This window comes from Thunnus albacares, chromosome 7 (genome assembly GCF_914725855.1).
Source record: "Thunnus albacares chromosome 7, fThuAlb1.1, whole genome shotgun sequence".
Lineage (NCBI taxonomy): Eukaryota > Metazoa > Chordata > Actinopteri > Scombriformes > Scombridae > Thunnus > Thunnus albacares.
In genome coordinates this window covers 15516727-15539121 of record NC_058112.1, presented here as the reverse complement: position 1 = coordinate 15539121, position 22395 = coordinate 15516727, and the positions used below count along the sequence as shown (strand labels likewise).

Sequence of the window (22395 nt, the reverse complement as noted above, 5' to 3'; positions counted from 1 at the left end):
CTGAGAGTTTCATACTGTAGTTTGGCCAACTCTCAGAATTCATTATAAAACAGCTGATAAAATCCATCAGCAGAGATTGTCACTTCAGCAAGCGAGTCTTACATTCAACAGCAGATAGTTAACACTTCAAAACATACAAAGAAAATAGCATTACTTCCGAGACAGTCCAATTTTTTTATCACTATAACATTGAAAGGAAAAATAAACAGGTTGATTGCTCAGAGGAAGGCAAGTAGCAAGGTGATTATCTGCACTGCCTTTCAGAAAAGAAAAACACTTAATTAAGCAAGGACTGAGCAGAGATGCAGAAGCTGTTTTATATTTTGGATTGTTAGTGACTTCAGTTTACATTCATTCTGTAGTCAACCTATTACCATGTGGGGCTAGTGCCTATATTGAGTTGTATTTTTAAGTGCTGATATATTGTAGGTCCAATGCTAATAATACTACCAGCACAACAAAGTCTGACCATAAGTGTGGTCATTTGGAAAAAGATGTTTTTGCCTCCCAGCTTGGTTGGACGACACATTGTACAAACTAGTAATTTTCGAGACTAACCCAGCCCTTAGGATAGATAGTGTCGTATGTTGTACAGATTGTGAAGACCTTTAAGAAAAATGTGTGATTTGTGATTTTGGGCTATATAAATAAAATTTAACTTCATGTGAACTTGAGTTCATTCAAAATGTTCATGCTCAAAGTATATTTTCTTTATGAGTCTAAAATGGACCTTTCATCTTTCAACAAAACACAACACAAAAATAGAAAATGCTTACTGGGTGGTAAATAACATATGTTATTTCAGTTGCACTTTCTAGTTAGATGAGAAATTCTCATTATGACAATATATAGTATCTTCTGATGAGCAGAAGCTGTATTTTCTGTAAGAATCTGTATACTTTCAGAGCCAAGTCCTGCTCATGTTCATGAAATCTGCGATGACAGATGTGTTCATACAAATGAGAAAAACCTCAAATGTCAAAATACGTCTTTTACCAGCTGCATACATGTCTCCCGCAGTGTCATCTCCAACACCACACATAGATACACACTCTCACCTCAGACACACAGTTATCTGATTCAAATCAAATTAAGGCTTAAGTAAGTGACAGTCCTTCTGATCCCTGAGGTCCATCACCTGTTTGAGGTTTATGACAGAGAAAAGACAGGATAGAGACAAACGAAGAGACACAATGAGATGGAGAGAGTGAGAGAGAGAGGGAGAGAGAGAGAGTACTGCTGTGAGAGGCAGTTGATCTGCAGTGCTGCCAGAGCCTTTGGTGTCTGCATGTCAAATGCCAATGTACTCCATAGGAATACGATAACGAGGGCTGCGCACAGAGGGAATGCCAGATGAGATATCAAACACAGAGGGGAGCTCAGAAACACAGAGCACAGCACTGAGCCATTTAATGACATAGATGGAAAGACTGCCTGCCTACATTGTACTTCAATACTTCTTATTGATCTGGGTTGTGACAACACAGAAGGTATTGCTGGACATAACGTCCGTAAATAGTACCATAACATTTTTCTCAGGGTGTTTTCTGTTATAGTCCCATGATGATGTGTCCTTAACTAAAATGCCTTTGGCATTTAGTGTCAGGCATTGCCCCATAATCCTGATAAAACTCTGGTCTAGTGATTGAAAGTGCCCCCGAATTTTCTCCCAGCTCAATTTTAATGTCTTCAAACTCAACAGTGAACTATATCCCACTTATCAACACTGGCAATACTTTTAAAAAGCATTAACTGATTTTTTGGCCACTTGAATAGAGTGCAACAAGCTGTAAACCCAGAAACACTACACTAAAACACTCTGAAGACCTCATGACTCAACTCATTTTACATTACACATAGTAAAAGTTGTGAACACAGTAATTCTGGTCACCTTTTCTTTTACAACCCCAAATATAATTTAGCAAACTGTCAAATGTACTCACTGGTTAAGAAGAGTAAGTCTACTCCTTTGATGGACTTGAGGGATTTGGGAGCAGTGTAACCCCAACAGGCTTTATGGTGTCTCTGTAGCTGATTTGCATACTTGCATCCTGAGCTGAATGTGATGTGAAACATTTGGGGAAATCCTGATCCTATATGTGAAAAGAAAAAACTGTTAAAATGAGAAACTATTATTAATGTGGGAAGAGAGGAGTTTAATTCATCCTGAATTGATTTAATGTATGGTTTGGTCTCCATTAGACAGACATACTGTACTACTATGTGATGTGTAGCTGTTTCTCTTATTTTGGCATGTCATAGCAGAACAACCACAAGTGTAACTAATTACATTAATGATTGTTTTGCTCTACTAGGTTGCCAATATGCACAATACCATCCATGATTAATGTTATTAATTACATTAATTACTGTGTTTGACATGTCAGAATGTCAGCTGTAAAGTTAGCTAAGTTTGTTACTGTTTATGTAAAATTACTGCATTTGACACTTTTTGTGCAATGCATAACCTACTGCATTTATCAATAATTTATTCTATATGGTTTGAAACATTTACAAAATGCATAACACTAAATGTGTTAAATTAAAGGACCAGTGTATGGGACTGAGTGGCATCTAGTGGTCAACTGAAAAAGTTTCCCTTCCAAGCGTATAGGAGAATCCACAGTGGCCATGACAAATATGAAAGGCCCTCTCTAGAGCCAGTGTTTGGTTTGTCCGTTTTGGGCTTCTGTAGGAACATGGTGGTGCAACATGCCGGGCTCCGTGGAACAGGACCTGCTCCCTCTGTAGCTATAAAGGGCTCATTCTAAGGTAACAAAAACACAACAGTTCTTATTTTCAAGTGATTATACTCCAATTAAAACATACTTATGAATATTATATTTAATTTCTGCCAAGCCTGTTCCACTAGATGCCACTAAATTCTATCACACTGCATCTGTAAGTAAAAACCACATGCCAGTTTGTTGCCTTTTATCATTAGCATTTAAGCTAGTCGTTTAACTAACTTTTCTTGCGAGGCTACAGATGTATTTTTAAAACATTTTCAGCAACATTATGTTAGGTTGTACGTGAAATCTGCAAACAGAGAACGGCTTTACATGAAAAAGCATTTGCAAGTGACCATGGGCTATCATTAGTGATAAACAAAACAACCTCTGGCCTGCCTGCTGGTCACACTGCCCCCCGCCCCAAAAAAGCATCGTAATTATCAGTGAAACCTATCTATTTACAATTCATGTGGGACTGTTATTTTGCCAGTATAATGCTCAGCGGCTGCATACTACATTATGGCCGAAGGCATGTGGACACCCCTATCAACATGGTCTTTTGTAGTTTTGGTCTTGGGCAGTTTTTAACTGTAATGGGTATTTTAATGCTAGACCACACAATGATACTTGACTCAACAGTGCACTTCCAACCTTATGGAGACAGTTTTGGGGAGGCCCTTTCCTGTTTCAAAATGAAGGTACCCTGTGCACAAAGCCAGGTCTATAAAGAAATGTATTTCCGCATTTGATGTTGAGGAACTTGACTGGCCTGTACAGAGCCCTGACTTCAACCCTACTGAACAATTTTGGGATGAACTGGAACAATGGCTGTGAGCCAGGCCTTATCGCCCAACATCAGTGACCGACCTCACTGATGTTCTTGTTGCTGAATGGGAGCAAATTCCTGCAGTCAGGCTCCAAAATTTGTGTAGAGGTTTCCCAGAAAAGTGGAGAACAAGATTAAACACTGTGGTTTTGAATGAAATGTTTAACAATTACATATGGATGTGATACAGGTGTGATACTTCGTTGGGGTGTCCCCATACTTTTGGCCATGTTTTGTATTCTGTAGACAGTATTTTTTGTGGCCTTTGTTAAAACACAGCAATTCATGAATTCTCAACAGCTTTTCCTTCTTATATGTATGTTAACACTCTCCTTCAGCGCTACATGATGCAAAGTGGGTATGGGGTTCTAACAGGGGCACCGGGAAAAATTTAGGTGTTTCTTTCACCACATATAGTGCAGAAAAGTTCAACAAAAACGTATCAGTGGTATGGGGCGGCTGTGGCTCAGGAGGTAGAGCCAGTCGTCCACTTATCAGAAGGTCCTCCCATCCACATGTCGAAGTGTCCTTGGGCAAGATACTGAACACCAAATTGGTCAGTGTGTGAATGGGTGAATGTGGCTCGTAGTGCAAAAGAGCTTTGAGTGGTCGGAAGACTAGAAAGGTGCTATATAAGTGCAGTGCATTTACGATCCAACATATGTGCATATTAGGTAATTAAAACAGTTGGGAGTCCCATCTTAAAAACGTAGCAACGTGGGTGAGAAGTTTGAGAAATGTACCTCTGCATCCACGGATGCCTAAGTGTTTTCCCTGTGGTTGAAGGTAGTTTGTTATGACAGATTCATGAATATAATCTTCACTTTAAAAAGTAAAATAACTGTCTTTATACAGAACACCCAACAGCTCAACTCATTTATCCCCTCCTCCTTTTACCTGCTGCCAGATAAAAGACACAAACTTATAAAAAACATTCATATACAATACTAGACCAAAAAGAATTTTTCTCAATGCATTGAACTGTATCAAGTTGAGTGCTGGGGGGGGGGACACAAATAAGAGTCAACTGTGTAAAGCATTAGGGGAAAAGAATGAAAGAGGCTGAAAATTCTTCAGGTCCTAGTTTCAAGCACTGTCAAGCTGTCTTTATGAAAGATTAACTGTGACACTTTGAAAATCGAAAATCATAGGCTGCTGTGTATGAGTGTGTGTTTGTGTGAGACTGTGTGAGTCTTTAATGATTTGTGTTGTGTGTCTGAGAGGAACCAAATAAAACAAGAGAACACATGCTGGGCAGAGGATGCATTTTTGCATTTTAAGTTGATGCCAAAGTCAGTAAGTCCCAGGTGTCACCTGTGTATAGTTTTCTGTTTACACGCCTTTTAAAAGACATTGCAAAAACAAGGAAGAGGACTATAGAGTGATAACAGCGACTATTTATCATTTCCATATGTTGTCAGAGTCACACAAATAAACACCCACAAACTAGTCATCTGAAATTTCCTACTCAGCTGATTAGCAAGGAATTATATCAGACCTGAAACACTGGGACGCCACAGCTGGCAAAACCTTTAAAAATAACATGTTATTTCTATAAGACTGTGTATGTTATTGATACCATCAACAACACCACCCTGTTCAAGACAATGTACCCTGGTCTACACACCCAGAATGGAAGGCTGATGCCATTCCCTTACTTCCTGCCTTCCAGAGCAGAACAATGAGCATGACTGACCTTGAGTAAGACAATGTGGACGTAGGGTTATTGGAGGGTCACATATAAAGGATGGGCTCAGTTCTGCCTTTGATTATAATCCTCCTTGGTTCTGACAGCAGTCTGTAATGAGGCGGCCTACGGGAGAATATGATGTCGTTTAACCGCTATAATGACAAGACGCACAATGCCCTCTGAAATGGCTCATAGCAATTGATATGATTGAAATGCACTCTGTGTCATATATTAGCGTATCATGCCTTTAGTGCTCAGTTGAACTCTAGCTCCATAAGGCAGCAGAGTGGAGAGGTTGGCTCTGAGTGGTTAGCTGCTAAGCAGTGGGTCAGTATATGGAGACAGATGGCTGTTTGGGCCCGCTGTTAGCCTTGGCAGCAGAGCCTCAACAATAGATCTGTGATGTGGCAAACTGGTCCTCTACTGCTTGCTTAGACACATGGGACCAGTAACACAAACACGTACAAACCATCCTCTGTGTTGCCTTGGCAGGAGTTACCCTACGGTCAGTCCCATAGTCCACCCCACCCCTACGCTCCCTTTTCTCTCTTCTCTCTCTTCGGTCCTCTCTCTCTGTTGCCATCCCTCAAGAGCTTTGTTGGATTGTTGCCCAACAAGCAGTGGAAAAGCCCTTTTACAGCAGTAGTAAAAACACAAAAGATATAAAGAGCAAAAAGGTTTTAAGAAGGGAGATGATGGTGTAAATAAATGCTGAAAACAGAGCGTGCACAGTTACACGGGTGGGGTGGGGACATGAGACTCAATCACATCTTCTGTGGAGTAAATTATAGCTTAAGAACTAAATGGCAACAAAGTCTGCGGACATATCATATTAATTGGAATCCAGTACCATATGGCTGTCCTTGTAGTCTGCTCCAAGAAGCAAGTTTAACTGAGTTAGATAGCAGCTGAGAAAAACCTCAGGACATGCAACAGGTTTATTTACATTTGTCCAGTTTACAAATTAGAGGGGTTTCGGCCCAGGAAATTTAGCAAACTTGCCTCTTAAAACAGGCCTTACCACAGGTCTTACAAAACAACACAGGATAGATGACCCCTGCTGTTTTTACAAGATAATCCATAATTCTTTTGACCATGCTTTATATACTTGAGCTATATTGACATAGATATTTAAAGATAATTGCAAAAAGTTCATTAGTATCTAGCGTTTCCTAGCTGATTCCTAGCTGAATCAAAATATCAACATATTTACTATTATTTGTCAATCATTTTTATCCCTGGCTATCTTTCCTTAACATTTGGATGACAGATTGTGTCTTTAACTCTGATTGTGTGCTGTAAATTTTATGAGGAATGTGATGCACATTTATAGCAGAATTACATCAGGAATATTCTTTCCTTGAGTCGTTTTATGAATGGGCTCAACATGTAAATGAAGTGGGATCATTTTTATTGATCTGTGAGCACATATATACTGAGAGGGATGGTGTTGATGGGTGTCTATACTAAGGATATTGATCCTATGTCGCCAGGCTCAATAGAAACGCACACAAGATAACAAGACACACTAATCACAGTAAACAGGGGAGACACAATATCACGACATCCTTCCTCTGTGAAGTTTATATTCCACACACAGCCACTGACGAGACAGTCAGCAAGAAAGAATTAATGAATTGAGAGAGAGAGACAGTAAGTGAGAGAGAGAGAGAGAGAGAGAGAGAGAGAGAGAGAGAGAGAGAGAGAGAGAGAGAGAGAGCATAAAGAGAGACCTGCATGCAGATGAGCAAGAGAAGGGGTGGAGAGATGGAGAGAGATTGATGGCTTGCACCTGGCAGGAGAGGATTGATTAATTGTTTGTGAAGGAGAAAAATTGAACAGATAATAGAAAGGAAACACAGGAATAAAACGACAGATAAAATGATTGCCAGAACAACAGGACTCTGGATGTGTGTGGATGAGGATATGTGGATAAAAGGTTGATAAATATGAAAAATGTGCTACATAAAATTTGAGAAAATAACAGAAGGTTGAAGGAAGGGGATAAAAAGAGAGAGAGAGCGATCAGGTGAGGAAAAGAGGGTTTTGGGAGATGGAATCATAACGAACCAAATCATAGCGTTCATCTCCTGGCTTTAAACCAATCCTAGTGTCTTCCTCTTTTAATCCATCATCAGCTGTTCCCACATCCCTGCTGTCAGGCTGGAATGTGTGTACTCCTGGGTGAATAAACAACGTGATAAATGAAGGTCAGAACTAGACAAAGTGCCCACTCTCAAAACTGTTGCTGTGGGGCCACAGGAGCCAAGTAAATAATTTACTGACCTGCGGAATGGGGTGTGCGTCAATGTTTAAACAGGCATATTTTGTCCTGTCTGTGGTGTTATCTTTGTTCACATTTATATGTTGGCTGGTTGAAATAATTAATGTAAAAAAGACAAGTCCACCTTGTCTCAGACGCACTGCAGTGTTTATGATAGTCACCGGTTTTGATGAGTGTGAACAGCTGGTGGTGTAAATAAATTGGACTCTACTTTGTTTCATTGTGTTTGTGTGTGTGTGTGTGCTGTGCAGTAAGATAGATAGCTCGCGCTGCTATGCAGCTCAGTGTTCAGCCATGCAGAACACAGAAACAGTAATCAAACAGAAAGGCAAAAACAAACCACCATGACTACAACCTAGAACACCTGCTATCACACATTTGACTGGGCTTCATTCTGTAGCGCACCATCAAGGATTTGCTATGCAAATAACTGTAGCAATCTGGGAATATAGTTGCCCATTAGTGAGTGAAACCCACTGAAGAGGTTGTGGGTTTAGCAAATATCACAGAGCTACCCAGCATAAAGAGAGGTTTGACTATTCTACGCTGTGTTATACATAGACAGATAATATTGAGTCATGTGGTCCTCTTTAGTTAATTATAAATCAATCAAAAAAAACATGTAAGAAAGGATATCCAGTGTGACTGGACTACACCAGTCCAGTCGGATTCCCTCTTTAGGAATGAGTCAGTTAAATTTTATGTCATTTTTTTTCAAATAAATGGCAAGTACATCGTAAGAAGGAAAAGTTGATGGAGCACTGAGACTTAAAAGTCAATTAAATAATCTCAGGTATTAAATCTATGTCTATGTTTTTTTCTCCAGATGAATAGTCCAAATATTCTTATCACACAACTTAATAATAATCATTGGTTAAAAGGGCAAAATGTCAGTCCTCCCCAAGCAGGTAAAGATGAGCACAAACCCCGCTGAGTCCTACCTGAAATGAATTTTGATTTGGATTAGCACTGATGGAGATAATTATATACTTTGGGTCGAAGCCTTTTTGAAAGTGCTTACAGCTCTCACTGGGGTGGTGAAGCCACCGGAGCATAGCTTCAACAATGTTTGCTGTTGCACAGTTTGTCTCAACAAACCCACCGTTGCAGAAATAGTCGAACTGAACTAACTCTGACGCAGCTGTCACCAAAGCCAATAAACAAGGCTAATATGCATGCTAACACATATTCAACAACACAATCATATTCACTTGCACATACACACACACACATACACACACTCTTCCTCTCTCTACACCAGTAATAATTGCTGATTAGCCTTATCAGCGCCATCAAACTTCAGCGCATCACTATGGGGTAGATTACACAGACAACCATACCCATGATGATGATAATGGAAATGGAGAGTGCTCATCATCAGCCATGAAACAGACTCTGATTACAGTCATTATTAGTTATGATGACTCGAGCTGATTAATAATTTAAATAATTAAGTTGATAGGTCTAACTAGGTGGAATACAATGCTTATCAGTTTAATCAAATATATTTTCTGTAGCTGAAAATAGTTTCTATTTTAACAATTTCAAAGTGTTTAATAATTTCATTGGCCGGTTTTAAGTTTCAATATTTTTTTCAGTCAATCAAAGAAATGACAAATATATGGTTTCAGTTCTGACTCAAATTAACCTTTCTAATGACACCATTTCTTTTTATGTGCCGTTTTGTGTAGAAAATGTGTGTGTGTGTGTGCATACACGTGTGTAAGTGTGCTTTGTTCCTCCACTGACAGATCGTTAAACTAGCAGGGCCAAATGAGGTGCTTCCTCATTAGCCTCATTAAGCTGAACCCTTGTTTTGTTAATTGACATAAAACACTTGCTCATGGAAGACAAGCTGCCAAATATCTACTGTCCCCTCCCCCTGTGTTCTCTGTCTTGCTCTATATGTGTGTGTGTTTTATGAATTAGGGCCAACAGATGGATGCCTCAAGCTTTGTATGGATCCTTCATTCATCCGAAATGATTCAGTTACTTGTTGGTGTCTTACGCTTTTCCTCTTTGCACACACTATCTCTTTTACATCTTTACAATTTAAGGTTCTTATTTAATATTCATGAATGATTATATTTACAGAAAAGGCAACCATTTACTCAAAACTTCAAGAAATAATCAAAGACTGCCATTTTTAGTAAGGTGAATCTTTCAAAAATTTTAATTTTGGTATTTTGCCTCACCCATATAATTGAGAGCAGTGAATAAAATGATACTGGATAAAGTACCAGACAGTGAAGTGCTGAATGCAAACAGCTGATATTATAATGGTACAGGCATTAAAAAAATGTAGTAAAAGTAAGTGAACAAAAAAATTTTTTTGTGGCACTGTAAAATGAGCTGACAATGTTATATGTTATGGGTCAGTATATAAAAGAGTGTTTTGTTGATTTACCCTCATGGGAGATTCTTGGTCTACTGAACGTAAGAGAGAGAAGCATGCCTGCTGGTAACCATGGAGACTCCGCAGCATTTCTGAGAGCGACATAAAAGAAAGCTTTAGTCAGAGAATTTCAGATATTGTGCAAACGACCAACTGCTTTGTAAGTCTTACTCACACAAATGCACAGACACATAATAGATACCATGTCAGCCAAATATGAAATTCATAATTGGAGTGATATCCCTGCGGAAATAAGGTCACAACTTGCAGGAGAAATAAAGAAGCTCTCAACGCTTCTGGTAGCCTTTGACTGACAAGCACACACTCATACACACACACACACACACACACACACACACACACACACACGCACATGCTGAATATCCTCCCTGGGACTTCTAACAGCAGTGTTTGAGTTGTTGCGATGGTGACAAATGCATAGGAAAAGAGCAGCGGAGAAGAATGAGATTTTTGTGGGAAATATTTAATCTCCTTTACACATGGTGCCAGATGACACTGCACAAAGACAGACAAACACACACACACACCTCACACACACACACACACACAGAGCTCACGGTCAGAGAGGGATGTGAACAGGAAGTGAACAGACAATCTCTTCTCCTAATGGGACAAAACATGTAGTGCTTGAATGTGGAATGATTTATTACTCATCCACCCTTGCATGGGTAAAAAGGTGACTTCATGTAACTGGGTAGAAAAAAATGTGACAGAAGCGAGTCACATTATACTATCTAGAATTTGAGTGACATGTCCTAAGCCTCTCCAGAACATACAAACAAAGCAACCCTTCAGCAATGTCGACCAAGATATGCACAGACAAAGATACACATGCAAACACAGAGACACGCACAAACATCCTGGGTGATACAGGGAGTGAGGGACTGGCCAAGGAATGTCTTTGCTTGACATTTGTAGAGGGTCCACACAGAGAAAAAGAGAGACATCAACCAGGAATGAGTCTGTACAACCAGGATGTAAGACATGAGATCAGTCAGTCCCATTTGTCCATCAATGTCTGCTAAAGACACTGTCAACAAACCACAGTGAAAACGGCTCCTTTCAGAGGTGTTTATGGAAACTCTAATTGTTGAAAAAAGGCAGCGGTGGAAATTACATTTCTTTAAATGCTGTACTTAACTGCAACTTAGAGTAACTTGTTGCTTACTTGCATATTTCAATTCCACTACATTATAAAGGGAAAATTGTGACACATGATTATCTTTAAAATATGATGCACTTTTACAGATGAAACTATTCAGTAGGATATATAGTAGCTAGAAATAGCTCCACCTCAGTGTGCTGAAGCATTGAAATTCTGCATAAATGAATGTATTATTATTTAGCATTAATTACATTATTAACAGTAACACAATGAAACATAATATATACACTCTGAGAGAGAGAGCCTAAATTACAAAATGACTATTAAGGATCATTCTTGCAGGTAATACCACTACTACCATTTTGAATGCAACAAATTAAAATGCTTCCACCAATAGTGGCAACGGACCTCCTGGTAGAAAAATTGAGTAAATAATATGCTAAATAAAAAATAATAAGGCATCAGTTATCATTTAGTCATCTACTTTGGTGGTTACCATTTGTCTAATAATGATGATTGTCCAAACCTTTAACCAAACTGTTGGTTGTATTTAAGAGATACTCTGCTAAAAATAAAAAGACAAAGCAATATCTCCTTGGTGTAGGAAACACACATTCAAGTGACTAATGTACCAATGTACCATATCCTACAGAGACAGTATGGAGAATAGAGACAGAGATGGAGAGAGTTAGATTGGTAGAAAGTTAAACAGTAGCTGTGCCAGTTTTGGTGATCTTGTCCTGCCAAGTGTTCATCTTTGGGGAGATGAATATCATGCTCTGAATAATCCCAGCAGGTCCTGTTACACAGACAGATAAGCCTATCCTCCCCTGTGTATATGTGTGTGTGTTTGTGGGCAGGCATGGCTGCTATATGTTTTCATAGCTGTCATGTGTTTCTATTGCTATGTGCATTCATGTGTGGATACATGTTTGTATATATATACTGTTTGTCTGTGTGCGTGTATTCATTTATCTCCTTGGTTATCTATGGCAGAACCCCCTATCTGAATCTTCATGCCGGTGAATAAGCTTATTAAAGTCAGCTGTCCCAGTAGTCCAGTGCATCAAAGACTACCAATTACCATCCACATTACAAAGACTGCACTGATGTAAATGAATGTGTAGTTCTGCTTCATATCCTTTCAACCAGGGTTTGTCAGACAGTGCTGTGTACAGATGAGTCAAACAGAGCTTTGATTAACCTGACTGGGCTTCAATAATGAAAGAGACTATAACATAAACCTGAGTCCCCCCAGTCATTAAGATAAACATTACGTGAATTATGACAATAATTTGTATTCAGTCTTGATAGGGTTATGTAATGTTTCTGTTATGTGGTTATGCACCAGGCGAACAAGGACTTACTAAACAACAACATGGTTTATTAACTGAGAACTTTATATACGCAGTTATCTGTCTCCCTGACTAACTGCATATTTTGTACCTCCACCAGATGGTGTAGTTTCACTGTGAACACGTAATTGTCCTGTGAACATCACATTATCCTGTTTTTAAAGCAATTACCAATATAATGCTTTGACATTCTGACATTGCGCACTGAACGTAATACTTATCTAGAAATATGGCAAATCTCTCAACAGTACCTCTAAGCACTTCGCCTTCATACTCAGGTCTGAACACATAACTCAGAAAAAGATACATACTACTGGTATACTACAAATATTTTTCAAAAGGGAAATCACTTATCTTCTCAAACTAAATCAGTCCCTTTAGAATTCACAACAGTTCAAGTTAGTGTCCATGTCTCTCAACACATGTAATGTATGTGGCTAGGGGACTGTCCACATGTTTAACAGTCCATAAGCTAGGTATAGTCCTATAGGTAGATGGGAGGATGTCTGTTGTGCCGTGAGAGGTACTATGGTGTTGTTGTGATTGTAGAGGTATAAGTGTAATCACAATCATCATCATCAGGATCTGGTGGGATGTCCAAAAGCTTTGGAGCGATCTTCTTTAAGAATGAAGAATTCTTGATGATAAAGTGTCCATCTCTGGCCACTGTAACCATGGAGCCTTTGACTTTGGTCACAGTGTATGGCTTATATGGTGTGGTGAGCTTGTTATACTTGGGCTGACAATGAAGCACAGGGCCTGGAGTGAGAATGTGCGGTGTGACATGACGTTGAGAGTCTGCATGAGATTTCATTGTGGTTTTAGCCTTATTGTCCCTTGTTCTCACTTCAGAGTCCGAACTGTTACTTGCAGTATGAGTGAGTGAGGGAATCTTTGTGTACATCTTGTGTTGGAACAACAGTTCAGCAGGTGAGCTTTCTGTTGTGCTGTGAGTTGTGGATCCATACTCACGTAGGAAGATGTTCAGTTGTTGTTTCCAGGGAATTGCTTGTATTTCAGCCACACGAACAGCTTTGCCCAGTGTGTGCATAATCATTCACCTGTAGCATTGGCTTGAGGCCAAAGTGGTGTGATCCAGTGGTGATGGAATCCTAGATAGTCTGTGTACTGGCAGAACTGGTCGCTGTTGAATGGGGGACCATTATCAGTTTTCACAACTCTGGGGATTCCAAACATGGAGAAAACTTTGTCCATGACTGGAATGACTGTGTTAGCTGAGGTTGACTTTGCATTCTCGATAACTGGGTAGCGTGTATAATCATCCATGATGACAAGCAAGTACTCTCCATTTGGAAGCGGTCAACAGAGGGTTGCGCTAACACTATGCCAGGGAGTTTCTGGCAGAACAGACATTTTTAATGGCTTAGTATGTGCAGCTGGTGTGTTAATCTGACATGCAACACAACTGCATATTGCTTTGCCATCAATGTCTGGAAACCAAACCTTGGTTCTGAGTAATGCTTAATTTCAGAGGAACGTGTTTTTCTCACAGCAGTGTGTGTGATGAACTCATGGCCATGACATCCAGATTTCTGCTCCTTGCAATGTGTTTGCTACAGGTGAATACCACAAGGTAGTTAAGTCTTTCATGTCCCATTGTGGAGCATAGATAATTTTTAAGATGCTGCAGGTCTGAGAAAGACCATTCTGATGCGCAAGAGGTCACAGGAACAGTGAGTCCAAGTCTGATTAGTTTGGTGAGTTCTAGCAGCAGGGTCCTCAGTGATTCTCCCTGCTGTCTCATCAGGAAATCCACAGCACCTCGAAAAGTTGTTAGGAAAACACCCCTTTCTTTCGCTATGTCAAAGAATATATCATGATGAAGTGTCAGCCTGCCTTCATCCTGATCATGTCCATGGAACTCTGTAGGGCTCTCACAGTTGCTATTTCCAGCTATTCAGTAACGACAGGGAAGCACACAGACACCTGTTCCTCGATAATTATGTCAACAGTCTTGTCCATAATTGTGGAGAAACACGCTTTTAATCTATTAGCATTTGCAGGTCATCATGGGCAAACAGTTCAGTCATTTCACTGAGAATGTCAGAAGAAAGTCACTTGGACTCCTTGCGAGCCAGCCACGAGTGTAGTTCTGGAATGTCTTGTGCATGCAAGTTCTGCAAGTGGCTCAAGTTTGACTCTGTGTCTATATGATCTTGAACTGCTAAACCTTGACATGCCAGATATTGTACAGAAGACAAAATACACATCAACACAGTTCTCGCACCAGCCATTTACTTTTGCTTGCCCACAGAAAGAGTAGTTGCTACATTAATTCCAGCATTAGCAGTGCCTACAAAGCTAACAGCAGTTCGATGAACATTTGACTTCTCATTGTATCGAAACCTTTCCATTGCTTTACCCCAACTGTGAAAGCCATCTTTTCAAAAGCCTTGTACAAATTGATGTCACGTGTTGTAGATGGTAGTGGGGCAAGCATATTGTCAGCAGCTGAACTTAATTCATGAAGCACTTTGTTTCTTGTTTCTTTTCTTTTCACATTTTCTGTGTAGCTAGCTAAGTGATGGAACATTGGTTTAGCCAACTATAATGTTACATTGGCAGTTGGCTATGTGACTATGCCCCTGCATTGTTTGTTTCTTCATATTTACCTCAGTTCCTGCAACAGTTGTCAGAACATTGTTTTTCTGATCATCTGCTGTTGTTTGGATGCTTGTCCACAGTCTTTTGATCCAACTGTAGCTGTTATGCCTCTTTCTATGCCAGTCTCTTGCATTTAAGACAGTTCAAGTGTTCTTCCATGGTCAAGAAACTCATCTAGGCATAGTTCAGGCTCCCTCAGCACTTTCCTTTGCAGTCTGGATGATGCACAGCTTTGTATGATTTGAGTTTTGATTTCTGCCTTGACATTTGCAAACTCACAATTCTTAGCTGACATCCTCTGCCTAGTGTGATAAATGTTCAACCCATTTTCTCCTGCTTCCTGCATGGCTTTTCTGAAGATACTAGGTGTTTTTCTTGGAGAGAAGTATCCAGATAACTTCTGCTTTGTGTCTGCATATTTGTCATCTTCTGCTAATGTGTCATAAATATCATGCATTGGTTCTCTTGCTACATGCAACAATAGTGCTTTGAGCCTAGCATCTCCAGTAATGTTGCAGTAATGTAATTATTCCAGTGAGGTCCGACCATAGACTATAGACTTTATAAAGATAGACATAAGAAGGTGTGATGTCACCTGTTGGTTTGCATTGGAGCTGTTTTGAAACCCAAAGTTGCAGCTTATGGTTGGTGCCATCTTTTCCATTTGGAGCCTGGACATGCCATATAAGGTGTATGCAGTGTTGCCTTTCTTGCTCTGGAAACACGCCCCACCACCTCGGAACAAAGCTAACTTACTGGGAACACTGAGAGGTGCACACTTGGAATAATATTAGCTACTTTAGCTAAATTATGCTAACATGTCAGGTATTGTTATCAAGTAACATTAAACTTAGAGAAATATTACAGCAATGGTCTGTCTCACTTTTAGTCCTGGAGCCAGGGAGAGCAGCAGGTGAGCCAACTGTCAATCGCAGCTGTCAATCAACACCCACATGGCAGACATCAAAGCTACTATATGTCTTCAAATCTTGTTAACAAAGCATTTATTTCCAAAATAACCACCAGCACACTTATTAGAGGGCCAAAATTTTGCAATGGAGACCATAATGGCTTGCTGAAAAAAAAATTATTGACTGTATTGCAAAAAGAAGTTGACGCTTTTTGAAAAGGAGTCTATTGGACCCAGGGATTTTTTGAAGCCAGCATCTGGTGGCCATTGGTGGCATTGCACTTTAAGGTACTTCTGAAATGGCTTCAGCCTCAAGTGGTGGTGGTTGCCACTTGGGTCCAACAGAGCCAGGATCAGTTTCAGTGGTGGGAGTGCAGCGTTATTGACTGCCATGCTTGCTGCAGTGTGCTGAGTACCATTCATGTTTGTTTATGCTAACTTAGCTTAGCCTCACTCATCCACTTGTCTGACTTTCTCCCCCTTTTTTCTTTTGGAAAAAATGGTGTCTGTGTACACTTCATCGCCAGTATAACGTTTCTGTTGTGTAGTTACGCACAATGTTTTACTGAACAGCAACATGGTTTATTAACCAAGAGGTTGCTAGAGGTTTGTACCTCCACCGGGTAGCGTAGTTTCACTGTGAACACATAATATTCCTGTGAACATCACAGGTCAGTCTTGCAGTTGTGCCAAAGACTTGTATTTACACATAGTAAATGAGCAAGTAGCCATGTTCAAAATATTGTTATGGAATATCACGAAAGTGAGAGACACAATACCTCAAGGTCTGCTCTCTCTTTCTCTCTGTCTCTCTTCCTCTTGCCTCTTCACTTGCTGCAGAGCTTTCACCAGGTCGCTATGGTAACTTAGGTTTCCTGCCAAGATCACTTCCAATGCACCAGATTTGACATTCCTCCTTTCTTCATTGCCTCATTTTCCTCTCCTGTCCATCAGTCTGTCTTCCCTTCCTGTTCTCACGTCTATGTGGCTCACCTGGTTGTCGAGGAGCAAGAAGCATATCAGTAATCCACCTTAAACTCCAGCTGACATCAGTTGAGCTCAGATTGCCCTTACCACTCTTCTTACCCCAACCCTCCACCTATCTCACAAAGCGGATCAGCCGTTTTTTTTACACAGTGACTCTTTGTTGTGGCATGGAAAGATTTATTTTCTTTAGATTTAAAAATCTCATAGTTTCAGGAGCATCTTATGTGTGATAAAGTATGAATATCTTTAGAAAAAATACATCAGCTCCACCTTTATCTGTTGATTTATGGGATAAATATAACATAATTACCTTTTATCAAGAGAAAAGCCATACAAAATTAAACAAACTATCACAAACATGCACACACATTTTTTTTGTCTTAACTCATACTCATACTCACACAATACACAAGGAGTGCATGTGTCTGCTTAATTGCCTGTTTATAGGTGTAATTGTGTCAGATGTTAGGGGATTAGAGCTCCAGCAGAAGTGTGATTATTGAGGTGTTTCTCTTCATTGGTTTTTCAGGGTGAAGGATTCTCATGGGTCTCCACGTCAACAGGGAAATCAAACTCCTGGTGCCTAGCCTGCCTTGAAACCAAGCAACCTTAATGTCAGTGATTGTGTTGGGACAACGTACAATGATTTCTACTTACTGCACTAATTCATTTCATTGGAACTGACTGAAAAATAGCACAATACGGGAAACAGCCTTTTCTGTGTGCGGCCAGTCATGGTGGTTCGTAAGAAGGCTGCTATGTTGTTGTTTTTTGTCTCCAACGGTAATCATGCTTTGTACAGCTTTAAAACTGTGGTGTTTAATACTAAAGGGAGAGAAACAACTTGACACTGTGTGCAAAACTAGCTGAAAGTGAACACAATGAAGTTGACTTTGTTCTTTGTCTTGGTCTCTTCTGCTGTCTTTATGTGTTTTCCTCTCTATTGTATATCTGGTTTGTATTTGATACATTCTGACATTTGTAGTGGGAATACTATGGCTCTGATATCTCACTTTTTCCAAAAACACATATCACAATAAAATTTAATCAAAAAACTATTTGGTGTTAGTCTAGACTGTACAATTTCTAACTTGATGGTGTTTTTTGTTTGTATGTTTTTGTTTTGTTTTGTTTTTTTGTTGTTGTTTTTTGCAGAAAATGAATTTATAACCTTACTCAAAAGCACTTCATAACCTTCACCAGAATGACTATTATTCCTTTTTTCTACTGTAGATGAAGAAAAAATGGCAATATAGACAAAATAAAAGAAATTGTGCACCAAAAACAAAATACAGATGAAATTATAATGACATTCACTATCACAGGTTTAGCAAGGGACCTGAGCAAGGCTGGTCGTTTCTGTTGGAATTTTTACTTGACAGATTTACATATTTCCTTGGGATTAAAACCATCAAAGATCTCTGCAACTTCTACAAATCATATCACCAAGTATAATTAGTCCTCTCTGAATAGGAATTCGAGTAACAACAACAGTAAGTTTTCAGTGGCTGTTGTGCTCTGACTTTGCTGTCCAAAGCTGTCACTTAGAAACAAATGCTGTACAGGACATTCAGAGGACAGAAACAGAATGAGGGACACACTTAATAAAAGACACAGCAAGCACTGACCTATACATGCACTGAAAGTTTCCCAGGAGCATCTGTTCTGAGATCAAACCACATTGTGAGGTCAATAGGAAGACAGACTTACTGAACACACACACCCATGCATGCACATGCACACAACGGGATCCTATTCACATACATTCACTTGCAACCCTTACAACAGCCATCATGAATGCAAGTGTTACCTATACCCTTACAGACACCCTGTCCTGAATTCTGATTTGTAACCTTTACCCCATGGGAAACCATTTTGCTAATGAGGTCTGGAAAACCAACCCTTACATGCAATCACTTTTCTTGGTTTTCAATTGTAGTGGGGGCACAATGACTCCACAAGGACAAGCCCTCTCTCTCTTTTTTTCTCTGTCTGTCTGTACTTCCCTCTGTCTTTCCTCTATCTCACATTTTATATTTCTCTCTCCTTCACACACACAAAAAGCCCCACCAAAGCGTTATGCTGTAAAAATAATAATTCCTATCAGCCTGCCTCTCAACTTTGACTCATAGAGCTATTGGCTGATGGTTTGGTGTCGTTGAGCCACTGAGTTAGGAGTAAGACAGAGATCTGCTACCTCTGAAGGGCTTGTCTGGACCTCTGCCCTGCTATGAGATGAGAGGCTATGAGACTTCTTCCCAGCTATGTCTGTCCATGACCACTTCTGGCAAAGCAGAGACAGACAATGAGCACATAACTTGGGCCCAGATCTGATAAAGAGAAATACATTTGAGTGATGTGACAGAGACAGACTAATCAGGATGTTAGGACTGTATTAGCCTTACCAAATATGGATTTCAGGCTCTAAAGCTATGCAATTTGCATGCATGCATTCTGGTGTCAGCTTGTTGTTGGTCTGTAGAAAACAGACTTTGAAAGGGATGATGTGGAAGTCCATATTTGGGAAAGGCCAACACCCATAACTGCATCAGATTTATGAGGTCTTATTACCCTATGAGACAGGATTAAGCATTACTCTGATTCACACATGTACACATGCTAACACAGACACACATGCCGTATTTATTTCTGGAACTTTTTGCAGCCTCCCCATTGAAAAAAAAAATCCAAGTTGAAGGCCAGAAAAGCAGTAATGAGTTTCTCTGTTTTCTTTGTTTTTGGCCAACAGCTGAATCGTGATCAGAGTGAGCGTGCTACCAAGGCACAGAGGGGAGCGAAGGAACTGCTGCACAGATGAGACACATTTTTCTAACTGTATGCAGAGGGCAAGACTTCAAAGACAAACCCTCAGAACTCGGCTTCAACACTGTTACTGTAATTAGGTTAGGCCGTTTTATATGAAAACAAAATGCGCTGATTCAATCAGAGACTTAATATGTTTCAGAGAGAGACTGCAATCATCAAATTCATAATATTACAGTCATTTTCTCCCATTTGTAATGCCTAAGCACTGTTGAGATTGCTGATATTGAAAGTGTGACAACCATATTGTTTTATATGCTCACCTGTCGTTTTCTGTAATCGTATTTACTTCACTCTGTGTGTTTGCGTGCATATTTGTGCATGACTGCTGACTGTCTGCCTCTTCTGCTGTCTGTGTGTTTCTATCAGTCTGTCTATCCCCTCCATCTAACAGTTCTGATGCTCATTTACTAAATGTCTGTGTCTATGTTGCAGCCTAGCAGACGAATTCTCTCTATCCTATTTCTGTGGACAAAATCCCCCAGAGCAGAAGCTGTGAGATTCAGAGACCTTGTTCCACATCTCTGCAGCATGTAAAATTGCAGCTCCTCAATCAATGTCCAACTGTGCTCTTTTTCAATCTCTGAGCCCAACCACATACAGGCTAGCGAGTTCTTTTTGCATGTAAACAGCAGGTTATGGCTGTGACTAGGCCCTCTATCAGCACCACAATTGCCCAGGCTGTCTTTCCCACTCTCACTGATTATAACGTAGCCACTTAATTGAGTTAACCACTGCTGAGTGCTAGGGGCTGCTAATAAGAGTGCAATGGATGGGCGAAAAAGTCAACTGTCTAAGAACAACAGTGGTTAGATATTGTAGCTTTAGCTCTGAAAGCATAGGTGAAGTGTTTGTGTGAAGCCTTGTTGGAGAACTCTTGTTGGAGAACTCTTTGTATTTACTACTACTGTATCTACTCTATTTGTATTCTAATAAAAGTGGAAAGAGGCTTAAAAATCCTGTTTTTGTTTTTATTACGCTTTTAATTTTAGAAAATTAAAGTGTTACAAGTGTTCATGAACTACCTTAAACTACCTTACAGGTCTCGAACTGGAGTCTTCCAGATCATAGAGGACTGCACTGACTACTGAGCTAAAGACAGACAGACCTCTACCTATTTATACACCCATAACACAGAGACAGCACACCGAGTAACGTGTAGGGAAGAACTTCAAAGGCAATTATTGCTTTGCATTTTTCATTTTTGCCTATATTTACAATCTAACTTTGTGGAAAGGATAAGGGGAACAACAGGTTATGGAGAGTCCCTTGAGAACACTTTGTGTGTGTCAGTAGCCCAGCTATATCTCTGGGGAACACCCCCAACACCGGGATTGATGTCCAAATTAGGAAATGTGTGTCATGTAGCAGGTGGATGTGACTTCCCTCCGTTGAGACCTGCTGATAGATGTAACAGCAGATCAGAGCACAGAGACTGAGATAGCAATGTAACCGACCTGCGCGCTGGTATTTGATTTGTTTTTTTTCTTCTTCTCGAAAACAATTAATTTTTAAAATATTCGTATGAAACAAATATTTGTAAAAAAAAACCCCACTATTTGTGCTTTGCCGAATAACGTATTTGTATTCAGGCACACCACTAGTTGGAACACAACCAGTAATAGAAAGATTAATTTCGTTCATCCAGGTGGTACATCATCCAGTTAAAATGAAATGATCTACCAGATTTAAGCTATAGAGTTGAAGACCAACCCGTCTAGGATAAACATCCCTTCCTCTCACATCATGTGACTCACAGATCAGATGTTCCAGTGTTAAATATGGACCTTAAAAATAAATCAGACACGTGCGAATTTGCTGCACAGATATTCCACCGAACAAACTGCTGAGGCACAAAGATGTTTGAAATGCCATTGCAGTGTGCAGATGGGTGATAGAGCGCCAGCCTGTCTATTTGCATAACCCAAGGTACAACCTTGTGTTGTGCTGGTGTCACGGCGGGGAGTGCAAGCATCTGACTTCACCCTCATCACCCAAAAAGCCCATTAGAGGGTAAAGCCTCTGTGAAATTAAGTCAAGGTTGTGTATTTTCACTTTAGCGCTACAAGCACAGGTGGAATCCTGTCATTCGGCTACTCCCTGACTCACTATGGACACCAGGTTAGGGTACAATGGTAATTTATACAGCTTGTACAAGGAAGTGTTGGTGGGTCAGTCTTGACTGGCTGAAGAGGGATTGACTGTACTGTATGTGTCATGTAGTCAGGTCAAGTAAATCTTATCTGTACAGCCCAAAATCACAAATATGTCTCAGCAAACTCAAAATCTGAACAACACATAACACCTTTTATCTTTTGACACTCGTAGAACTAGTATTACAAAGCATAACCTTCCTTTTCTCAGCTTTTGTTACCCTTACATGAGGTAACACTATAATTTTTTTTATACTATATCCCTACCCACGCACATGTGTACACAAATAACAGCTTGACCACACAACAGCATGATCCATGCAAAGGGTCCTTTAATTGAGAACATTGCATTCAATGTCAACTTGAATGTTTGCCATGACAATAGACAAGAACGACCCCAAAACAGATGTCAACCATCGTAACCCACACTCCTGTGTTATGAACTCAGGGAATGTAATGCTGAGGTAGCTGCACTAGAATTAGGCTACA

At 39.9% G+C, this 22395-nt stretch overlaps 1 long non-coding RNA gene across 3 annotated transcripts; it reads right to left on the bottom strand.

The window, feature by feature from the left end:
• Positions 1–1949: 1949 nt before the first annotated feature.
• On the bottom strand, positions 1950–19347 carry LOC122985229. 3 transcript variants are annotated; one of them, XR_006404081.1, is made up of 5 exons: positions 19128–19347; positions 17332–17522; positions 16723–16936; positions 9940–10019; positions 6992–7428 (listed from the first exon to the last, which is right to left on the bottom strand). It is a non-coding gene; the product is annotated as an uncharacterized LOC122985229 (long non-coding RNA). The 3 variants fall into 3 exon arrangements; XR_006404080.1 differs by lacking the exons at positions 6992–7428; positions 19128–19347 and adding an exon at positions 1950–2093 and having other exon boundaries at positions 17332–18467; XR_006404079.1 differs by lacking the exon at positions 19128–19347 and having other exon boundaries at positions 17332–18467.
• Between the last annotated feature and the right edge of the window lie 3048 nt (positions 19348–22395).